The sequence below is a fragment of the Protopterus annectens genome, chromosome 4.part0, assembly GCF_019279795.1.
Source record: "Protopterus annectens isolate FY-2018-M chromosome 4.part0, PAN1.0, whole genome shotgun sequence".
NCBI classification, from domain to species: Eukaryota; Metazoa; Chordata; order Ceratodontiformes; family Protopteridae; genus Protopterus; species Protopterus annectens.
Window position 1 is genome coordinate 514084720 of NC_056733.1, and position 11284 is coordinate 514096003.

At 39.9% G+C, this 11284-nt stretch overlaps 1 protein-coding gene across 5 annotated transcripts in view; it reads left to right on the top strand.

Annotated features, from left to right (window-relative positions):
• Positions 1–2619: 2619 nt before the first annotated feature.
• The window catches only part of AP1B1 (adaptor related protein complex 1 subunit beta 1), a 1110789-nt gene continuing 1102124 nt past the window's right edge, over positions 2620–11284 (top strand). For 2 of the 5 annotated variants that reach the window (XM_044068429.1, XM_044068433.1), the window contains exon 1: positions 2620–2905. The gene's annotated coding sequence lies outside the window, so the exon portion shown is untranslated. Of the gene's footprint in view, positions 2906–3014; positions 3078–3097; positions 3118–7423; positions 7465–11284 lie in introns of those variants that run through there. The other 3 variants (XM_044068431.1, XM_044068430.1, XM_044068432.1) reach the window with 3 other exon arrangements.

Genomic DNA, 11284 nt, shown 5'->3' on the forward strand with positions numbered 1-11284 from the left:
TAACTAAACTTAAACCCACCAAATTAGCAGCAGACAGCCTACCAAGTGAATACCTACAAATCGCAGCTGATGCTCTGGCCTACCCAGTATCCATCTTGATTAACTGATCTCTGTCTGAAAGTTACGTTCCCACACTGTGGAAAGTATCACATATAATTCCCCTCCACAAAGGCGGACCCTCCACAGAACTAACCAATTACTGCCCCATAGCTATTCTCTCTCCACTCTCCAAAATACTAGAGAGATGCATACACTCTCGGGTCTCAGACTACCTCCTTACTAACAACCTCCTTTCCAGTACTCAGCATGGTTTCCGACCAAACCATAGCACCACCACTGCCTTACTCTCCTTTACTAACACTATCCTTCAGCATAAAAACAATGGCTATCTCTCCTCTGCTACTTTCCTAGACCTATCTAAAGCATCTGTCATGGTCCCACACAAACAACTTATCTCTGTCCTCAATAACCTACCCTTCTCACAATCGGTCACCAACTGGTTTCAGAGTTACCTGTCAGACCGCCAACAATCCGCTGTATGGCAGAATGACATATCTCCCCAACTACCTGTCTCCATAGGGGTTCCCCAAGGATCCATCCTTGGACCCCTACTCTTCTCTGTTTACACCAATAATCTAGCCTCTGCCACCAAACATGGCACACTCATACAATACGCAGATGACTTGACCATCATCTGCTCAGCCCAGTCCCTACCAAAACTGCAAAAAGTCACACAGGAAGCCTTTTCCTCTGTTGAAACATGGTTATCCGATGCCCGATTAATACTCAACCCAAACAAAACTAAACTACTCATCTTCCAACCCACCAAACATACTCAAAACAACTCTCACTTTAACATCACGACAAAAGACAACACCACTATATACCCAACTGAACACACCAAATTTCTAAGAGTGGAAATAGACAATAAACTAAAATTTGACATTCACATATCCATGACTATAAAAAAGTCCACAAAAAACTAGGAGCGTTATACAGAAATAAGTAATTTCTCACCAAAGCAGCAAAGATTTCAATAGCAAATTCCCACCTTATCTCCACCCTACTTTATGCCTTTCCAATATATACCAACCCAAGGCAATGTGATCTAAACAAGCTAGAGACCTGCTACAACAAAATCGCCAAATTCGCCACAGGGGCATCCTACCGTAGTCACCACTGTCTCTCACTTGCTGAACTGGGCTGGCTTGAACTCCCTCACCTCCTTCAGTGGTATCAACTCTCACTCGCCCACAAACTAGTAAACCATCCACTAAATGTCCCATCCCTCCAGAATCTACTCCAACCCTATCGCACCACCAGACCACTAAGATCCAGCAGCAAAAATCACTTAAAGATCACTAAAGCCAATAACTCTGCTGGTGAAGCACTATTCTCTTGTGCCATAGCCAAATTATGGAACTCACTCCCACCCACAGTTACCTCCATACCATCATGCACCCACTTCAAAACTTTACTAAAAGCACAACTAAAAACATGCTGGCTATGCCCTTGCAACTCCCACTCTAATATTATCCACCCCATCCAACCACTACCTTTCTTTCCACTCCACTAACTACCTTGATTATAGCAAGCTCAGATGCTCATAAGCCAGTACTTATTATACAGCACGAACTTCTTCTTCGTGTAACATTTGTTAACATCTGGTATGCACTTCACAGATAAAGATTCTAGTTGTCTACTGATGTACTATGTTCTTCATCTGTAAATATGTTGTAAGTAATTGCTATGTAAATTGTTATTCGCTATGTAATCCAATGTATATACTGTCTGTTTATTTTAACTGTGGAGCTTTTCTCCCCGGGCCTCCGCTGAAAATGGACCTACATCCAGTCGGACACTCCCGGTCAACAAATTTAAATAAAAATAAATAATAAAAGGATTAGTGTTAGGCTAACCCTAAGTGGCCTGTTGGCTGTGTAAAATGTGGACCAAGGCAAATTAATAACATCTCTCTCCGGCGGAACCCATGTGTACAGCGGTGAATTAAATATCTGTAGGGTTACCACCTGTCCCACTTTGCGAGGGACAGTCCCTCTTTGGGCAGTTGTGTCCTGTGAAAAAATGGCAAATGTCCTGAGATTTTAGGACAAAAATATTTCTTAAGTTGTCTTTAATAGTTGCATGAAACAGTTATTTTTTTATCTGAAATACCTAAATGTTATATGAAATAGCATAAGCAACTCAAATACTACAAAATAAGATGTTATTTTTGGCAAAAAAGTGAAGTTCTATCCTTTGTACTAGTCAAGGGTATGTTTTGTCCTGCAAAATCTGACATTTCTACAAAAAAGTCCCACTTTCGACATTTGAACACGTGGCAACCCTAAATATCTGTCAACTACCAATGTATGTATGTATGCATGATCCAGCCAGAGCCATCCTAAACCCCTTTCCTATTTTGCACATGTGGTCGGGGTGTCACTTTCACCAGTGACAATCATCTCGAGCTAAGGTTTACACTGATGGGTCGCTAGCTCTGTAGTATGCATGATGTCACTGTCAAATTTGCATGTCAGTCAATCATGCATCATTTGCATGTAACATCACGGCTATTTGGCATGCCAGTCATACAAGTCACGCCCACTTCTGCACAGTCCAACCAGGGAGGTACTGTTCTATAACAATGCCTACAATCGCCCATACCTGTCTCGCTTGTTATGCCAGAACTACTCGTCGTTCCTAAACAGTTTGAAGATTCTTCAAACCAGCTGATACAATACAGGAAGCAGTTTCTTCACTTACTTCCGGTAGCCAGGTGACAAGCGCTGCATGAGTGAGGAAGTGCAGCGGACATCTTAGTATATATCTGCGGGATCAGGTCATTTGGTTGCTTGTGGAAGGAGTACTAGGAACAGTGTTCAGACCAAATATCAGCTAACTGGTAAGAAATGCTTTAAATGACTGCAGACTTACTTGTGTGGGTTGGTTTCCAGAGATGGGCTTGTGGGCGGGAGGCCGGAAGTAAGGATCAGATGATTGAAATCAGTGACACGGTTACTGATGACAGCCACATATGTTGTGGCCGAGCAGCGTCCTAGATGTAGATATATCAGGTAACTTGTAAGTTCCAGTCTGCTGCCTGTTCATTGATTTGTAAGTTGACGCGTTTATTCACGTGAAGTTGCAGCAAAATTTAACACTGTAGTTAACTTCCGCACAAGTGCCCGTTATAATTCTTAACCTCGAATACTGTAGTTCATTCTTGGGAGAGTAGGAGATGTGGATGGTCTGTAATGTGTAACTGTAGTATAGGAATGACACGGTTTTGATAAACGGGAGATGCTGGGAATTGATGAAAAATGACCTGGTAATGTCAAAACAAGTGGGATGTAAATGTTTTGTGGTATCCTCTAGGCATGAAAGTATAATAATTATTTAGAAGAAGTGTAACCATTTTTCGTATATCTTACACAGTGCAATAAAGATAGTGTACTGTAATTCGGTCAAAAATGTTGCTCTTTCCCACCTTGCTAGACTGCTCTTCAAGGCGCCCTGGTCATTTTCGCCAGACTGCTGCAGCAAGCTGCCAGTGGATGAGATTTTTTTTCGGTCATTGCTGTCTTCATTAGTCTGCCTAGCTGAGTCCCACACTCCAATCTTTTATTCCACATCTTAAAACTGTGCCAGTCAGTAACCATAAATTAACATGGAGCTGTTTGGAATGTCCTTACAAGTAAGTGTAGGTTAATAGTTGGTTACTATGCAGTCCAAGAGACCGTTATGATGACTAACTCAAATTCTGAATTGCCCCAAATTGGGGTTAAGTGACTTGCTCATGGTCACACAGGTAGGCAAGCAGTGGTTGAGTGAATCGAGCCCTATATCACAGGAAGTAGTCTAATAGCTCAGAGTTTTAGTCCTCTGTGCTGCCAGGCAATGTAGTGCCTCTTATTTGTGCTGTATTGTCAGTGTACTTAGATGTGCAAGTTTGGAGTTAATATTCAGAAATTCAAAGTATTATATATTGAAAATAATAGCATAGGAAGAGTATGAAGCAAAGAATAAGGTGGTGGCAACAGCCATCCTGGAGCAGGACTTCTTTGGTTGTGGTCACATAGTTTGATGTAAAAACTGATAAACTATCTGCTTCTTTGTATTGCTTTATCACTTTATGGTACACACTGGACCTGTCCTCCTGGCAAAAGGATTATTACTTTTGGAGAAGTTTTTCAAAAGCTGCAGGTACTGTACCTTATGTAGCTTGAGTATACATTAATTTTCACAAAGTGTGTCTGGTGGGGAGTGTAAAGAGCTTCTGTAGAGGTGCTGTTTCACTGGTGAAGTGAAGGTATAGGGCAGGCAGTCTGACATTTATGCTGGGTATTGAAACTTGACATGTTCAAGCAGGTTCATTTACTTCCTATTAGTCCATACTCAATAAGCCTTTATGGTACTAGGCAGTAGTAATGATTAAAAAGTTGGCAAGAAAAAAGTGTTTAGGGAAGTATACTTTAGAGTTAAGAAGAGGGAGGATATGACTCAACTACATAAAGTTCATGGAAAGTGTGAGGTACCTGAATTAAAACACACTGGCAGAAATGGAGGAGTATATCATAGTTGGCAGAATGTAGTCTGGACTGCTATATGCACATGTATATATAGACTGGATATACATAAGGGTGGGTGCATATGTTTTTTATGGTCGTTAAGACTCACCTTTATTTTTTTTACATCAAGCCCCTGTACCCCTTTGGCCTATTTTCCTGTGACCTCAGGTTTCCTAGGATATCAGGAAAGGGGGAGGTAAGAGCAGGATTTCATCCATCATCTACTGAGGATGGGTGCTTTTTTTGGATTCTTCCCTTCTATTTTCTAGTAGTTCTTGCAAATTCTCACTCTTGAGACACTACTGCATGCCTTAACCTGGCAGTCCTCATGGAGTTAGTTTTGGCCAACTCTCCCATCTCCCAAAGTGTTAGCAGGATATTATTTGCCATTTACTTCTGTGCCTCCATTGTTAACTCTTCCAGCTACCAGATAGGCTGCTAAGTGAACTTTGTCAGGTTCAAACCAGTATGCAGGAGCTTTGTTTTTACTAAAAACAGAAAGTGATGGATAAATGAAATTGACTTGGCACATGAAATATTTACGTGTAAAATGACTTGTTTTATTTAAAGTGTGTTGGACTAAATGATATGGGGATAAGAGTATAGGTAAAGTTGCATGGTGTTAACTGCATTTTACTTCAGGTAGACTACGTGGTGTTTTGTCTGTTTCTCAGAAAATAAATGTTGTTGTAATAATTTGTTCCATTGGGTCACAGCTAGAAAATTTTGGTTTATGTGCTTCCCCAGCTTAAGTAGTTTTTTTTTTTGTCAGACTTTTGTTTGTTTATTAAACTGTATTAGAAAAAAAACAAAGGTTTTAAGTGAATGCATGTAGCTACAAACGTTGAGGATGAAAAGTAGTTCTCAATGAATATTGAGGACCCTCAAAAGGACTTTAAGCGAGAGACTTAAAAAAAAAAAAAGTGGGACTAAAACAAGGTTTCTCACTTGCTGTGTTCACACAGTACAGTTATGTTCATTCCTGCAATGCTTCTTTGCTTAATTTTAAGTAAAGAACTGCTCTGCTTTAAGCTGAAGTCGGTGTGTAAACATATCAGATATATATTGCATTAAGTACGCAATATCTCTTTGCTGTCTTTATACACTGTCATGTGAGCATTTAACCGGCAGCCATTGAGGCAGCTTAAATGCATTCAGACAATGCATGTATTTCTAATCGGGGAGAGGTAGGCACTCATCAAAGCCACCAGTCTTGCACCCTAACTGCTTGTGCCTGAGGCAGGTGCCCCTTTAGCCTGCCTCTTATGGCTCTGATTACTTTTGTATAGGTTTGTAGGGAAATACTAAAGACTGAACAAAAACAATTTTGGAGTGCTTGTCCTTGTATTGTAAAACAAAGTTGAGTGTGGACCCCCCAACTGAATGAAAAGCAGTGTATATGAACAAAATTAATGCTTATTAACCTGAGTTTCACACTAGTTTGTTTAGCGTGACTGTGAATGTTTGGTCCACTTTGTGAAACAATAACATGTATCCCGTACCAAAAGCTTGTAGGGAGCATTTGTGTATTTGTTACTGATTGTGATGTCTGTATTTGTCATGCTCACACGTCCTGTCGCTGTGAGTGGAGGATTGGAAACACGGAATGACATACTGAATGTAAAAAGCATGAACTCTGGATAGCTGTGTGGGTTGAGCGTTGCCATCCTGAATAATTTCTTTTTTACCATTTTTCTCCCAGGTTGGCACAATGTTCTCTCCTTTGATAAAACCTAATGTTTACTGCATTTCTGATCTCTTGATTTTTTTTTTTTTTATAGGACATTCTTATTAGTTATTAACCATGTTGTTGAAGGCACTGAACTCTTGAACCATTTCTAGAGTTTGTCATGTTTATGAGGTGCATTGTTGGAGGATTCAGAAGTGCACGTGATAGGCATAAGGGAATATTTATTTTTTAATGCATGCTTTGGTATTTTTCTTCCTCATCCAGGCTTATTCAGTCTCTTGAACCCCATTGACTGATGGTCCTACATTATCTTTGGCTTGTATCTGGAATTCTTGAGGAAAAGAGGTTGAGGGGGGTGTGTAGGTCAGTAACTGGCAAATTTGTATAGGTGGGTCCAGGGTTAGGGTTTACATCTTAATAGACTGCGAGCACATGTCCATAAGTTTATAGATTAGTACTAGGTTAATTGCCCTTGTGGGTCATTTTAATCCTAGCCAATTACCTCATGTGAAAGTCAAACCCTGCACCTTGTGTTTATAAGGTAAACACCTTGACCGTTATGCCAACCTCCCTCCCTGTGCTGAGAACCTTTCTAGTATTTTGTGAGTAATGTAGGATTTATAAGTAGATATCTGTTTTCAGGGGGTCTGTGTCGGTTTGTTGTTTATCGACAAACTGAATTCTCAACATATGGTCTATGAGTTTGACTATTTGGTCGTTCGATAAGCTGACATAGATCCAGCCATTTTCAGTATGTATAAGGCTTTTTTTTCTAGTAATATTTATTTCCGTTTTGTGATAACGGAATACTATAATTTTCTTTATAGGGATGACATTCCTAGGTGCTGACAAAAGCATTGTTTGAAGAAAATGCTGAACAGTAATATAACTTTTTAGAAGGTGACCATTAAGTTCTATGTGGAAGGCTTGTTGTACCTGCCCTACATAAATTAAGTTTTAGCACCAGTTTCCTTGCCCGACTTCTAAGCAAGTTAAGGTGTTTGGTGGGGCAGAAGTTAATTTGGCTAAATAACCAAACACTAACGGAATGGAATACTCTTTCAAGGGGTGGGTGGTTAATCCATGAATAAATTATATGCTTAGTTATTTTAAATGTCAGGTGAGTGTGTAGTTGATATACGATGATTTATTCCTTTTTTAGTGTCATAGAAGATTTCCAACAGAGTTAAATGCTCCTGGGGGGTGAGTACATTTAAAATATGTTTCATGAATTCTAGAGGAATCTATGAATGTACTTACTTAGTATCACTTTCATCTTCCACCTGTTCATCATTAAACTTTAGTTGATTTTTTCCCCAAACTTTACTTTTGAGTTATCTGTAACAGTAGCAGGTCACTCATTAGTTCAGTGCTGTTATTCTTTACTAATCTTCATCTCCTTTTGTCATGGTGCATAGTCTCAACTTCTGTAGTTTTAAACTTAAAAATGATTCAGCTGATGTTACTCATAAATGATTTGTTTCAAGTTATTGTCATAGGAATCGTATTTTAAGTTTTCACCTTTTCTGAGTGTGGATGACTGTACTGAATTCGTACTGTAGTGAATGTCTTTTTTTAAACTGTGTTTTCAGTGCACCCACTTACTGCTGTTAACTTGTCATGTGTATTTGTACAGTCCCAGTGTGTGTAGTGTTATTAGGATGTTATCTCATTTTGCATATATTGGGTGTTTACTTACTGGCCCAAAACTGAAAATGGGTGGTGCCCAGTACTTGGAATTAAAGTAAAATAAATCCACTGTCTTTAAGCTGCAACTAATGTCCTGTTTGCCTGAGCTGTTGGTAGTTTAGATCAGGGTGTTTGTGGTCTTGATTTGCAGCACATCCTGTTCATTCTGCTGATCAGACAGTGATGAGAATTAGAGGCCAGGCATTAAGAACCAAAGTAACATTTTTGATAAATGTGACACTACTCTTTGGACTTTAACACTACTGGAGATAGATTACCAGATAGTATAGTATTGCACTAAGATAAGAGTGAGTGAGTCATGAATTTGCCCTTACACTACTGTGTCCAATTGCATCCCAGAGCCAGAGTCACTCACAGTGGTACTGTACATGTGAAGTTTCTCATGTTTGCAGCTATTTCAAGCATCTAATGTGCTTTTTTTTCCCTCCTGAAAATTCTTGTCGTTCACCCACCAGTGTATGTACATTGACTCTGGTGGATCCAGAGTCTCGGTGTAAACATCCCACAGGTTATACCTGGGGTGTACATGCTGACTTACTAAAATAAAAGTTGTCCGACTTCAGTCCCGCTGCAGAACCCCCACACACCGTAATCTCTTCAGTAGCATTGCCATAAGAATGGTGGCATCACTTTACATGCTAATTTAAGGAGAAGCACTGGTGTCATTCCATATGGTTTTTCTCCTTCCCAGTTGACAGCTGTGTAACACAGAGGGATAAAGCCCTGACTGACCTAGTTCTTAGTTTGATTAGCAACATGTATGCTGGAGGAGCTGGGCATGATGTGGGGGGGGGGGGGAGCTTAATTCATTTGGGGGGGGGGTGAGGGGGAGTGCACATGGGACATATTTCCTGTGGTTAATTGTGGATACTGGGTATGCACAGAGGGTGTTGCTTATAAGGGGGTGCTGGGGATTTTCTGAGTTGCACGTGGAGGCATAAACAAAGCACTTGAACACCAACTGCATGCTAGCCTGTGGACACTGCATGCATGTGCAGGGGGTGGAGGTGAGGCATAAACAAGAAAATGACATTGAGATCAGTGTGATGCTGCCTCTGGATGCCTCACTGTCTACCCTATCCTGACCCTAATCCTGAGCCCACCTATCCATATTCTCCCTTTACTGACTCGCATACCTCTCAACTTTTCCTCAAGAATTATGATCAAGACAAAGATAATGTATGATCAAGTGGTTCTCAGCAAGTCCAGCTGAGGTTGGAAGGGTTTGGTAGACTCATTGGATGAGAAAATGCACTGGCAACAGCTGATGGAACGAGCCAAAAATAGTTAAAATGATGTTTGTACTTACTGCTCTCTGCATTACATGACCCGTCACAGATGCTATTGCTATTTGAATGCAATGCTTTGCATGATGCTGTAAAAGTTGTGCTACTTTTTAGCATTCATTTTTTGCCCTTCTCTGACATCATTTGCATTAGTTTAGTGTCACTGCATGAAGTGATGATTATCTGGAGTGGCACTGCTGACAGCCAGATGCTCTATCTGTCATCAGTGTGTGCTGTTAGAGTTGTGCTAGGGTGTTACATGTTGAGTAGCTCTGGTGCCAGCCCATTGCTGTACCTACTGCATTAATGGCTTTGCTGTTAGAATTGTACAAATGCATTATGTGGTAGTTTTAGGGAGGAACACACCTGTTTCACAGGTTCTCCATGCCTTCATTGATCATTTTGCTATTAGAATAGTGTCAGTGCTTTACACCATAGTATTATGGAGTAGCACAGTTGCCAGATGCTATGTACTGGTGTACTGCCATCTACTGTACAGATCAGAGTGGCACCTAAGATTTTTCAGTAGGTTTGAATGGTATTTGAGCACCACACCCTGTTTTTAGGAATGGTGTAGCTGAGAAATGTACTGCCCTCGAACATTGCTGTAGTGGTGCCAGATAACTGTTTGCTGGTATTGGAGGAATAGTACACCTATGAGACAGATGGTCTTGCACTCTTGTGGCATCAGTGAATATTAGAGTTCAGCGAGGGCACTGCATAGTATGTACTGTGAGGGATTAGCAGAATTAGTTTTTTGCTTCCATTCGTTAATAATGTTACTGTAAGTAGAACAGTAAGAGATCATTGCTTGTTGCTTAAATGCTTTGCTACTGTATTGGTGATTTCAAGCACATTTACAATCTACTTATGAAACAACCTGTCTTAATATTGCCCCCACAGCATGTGCTTAGTTTTTAATGTGTTTATCAGCATATTGTTCTCCTGTGCTCAAATGGTCAATTTAGTCAAGTTCTTTGCAAACATGCCGTATCTGTAACAAATGTAGTCAGTTTACCCAGTTTCAGGTCATCTGTATGCAAACTGTAGAACATGTCGGATGAAAAAAGACCAGAATAGTAAATCTAAACAGGTATCGACCTAGGGCAGAGCCCTGTGTGACACCCTGACTCAAGAATTTCACCTCTCCAATGTCTGTATACTTGCCATGTCCTATTTGTAAACCATGTAGCTGTCCATCATATCAAGTGTACATCAGTACTTAGTTGTTCTAATTTATTGATCAGTGTTTTGTGTATTATCTTGTCATATGCTGAGCACAATTTTTCATTCATAGCTGCTGTTACTTTGTTGTAGAACATCATGTTACAGGTAGTAATAGATCTGTTTTCAACATATGCATGCTGATATGTGGTTTCAAGTCCCAACCTTGCCAGTTCTGACAATAACCTTTTCCAGTATTACTTTCTGCATTATGTTTCCATGTGAAAGTAGACTTAAGAGTCTGTATTACTGTGGGTTTGCCCTACTCCCCTTTCCGTTGAAGATAAGTTTAATAATTGCATGTCTCAAATCTTGTGGAATCTTCTGATATTTACATGACCTACTAAATAATAGATATAATGGTACTGTAAGTTCTTGCTTTAGTGTTTTCAGGTCATTATTACTAATATGTCTCTTCCCACTATTTTGTTTGGATCCAGTTTGTGTAGTTCTTTTTTAGTATAATCTAATTTGATTTCATTATCTGAAGTTACCTGGATGTCACTAGGACAATTTATCAGCCCCTTTGTAGAACCAAACTGTTTTGGATAAGATTTTGTAAATGTATCTGTAATTTGTTGCAACTGAGAATACATTTTAGAATCTACGCACAGTTTATCAATTGTTATTTGGACAGGACTAAATCTTTCAGGAAAACAGATCAATTGTTTGTGGCCTTTGCAGGACCCAGATTGGGTAAACCTGTTTCCAAAGTGACTTTATCCCCCTGGCTTAGAAACGTCATTACTTTTGTTTACCAACAGAGTAAGCTATTCTTACCTTCTAGAATAAATGCTCACTCT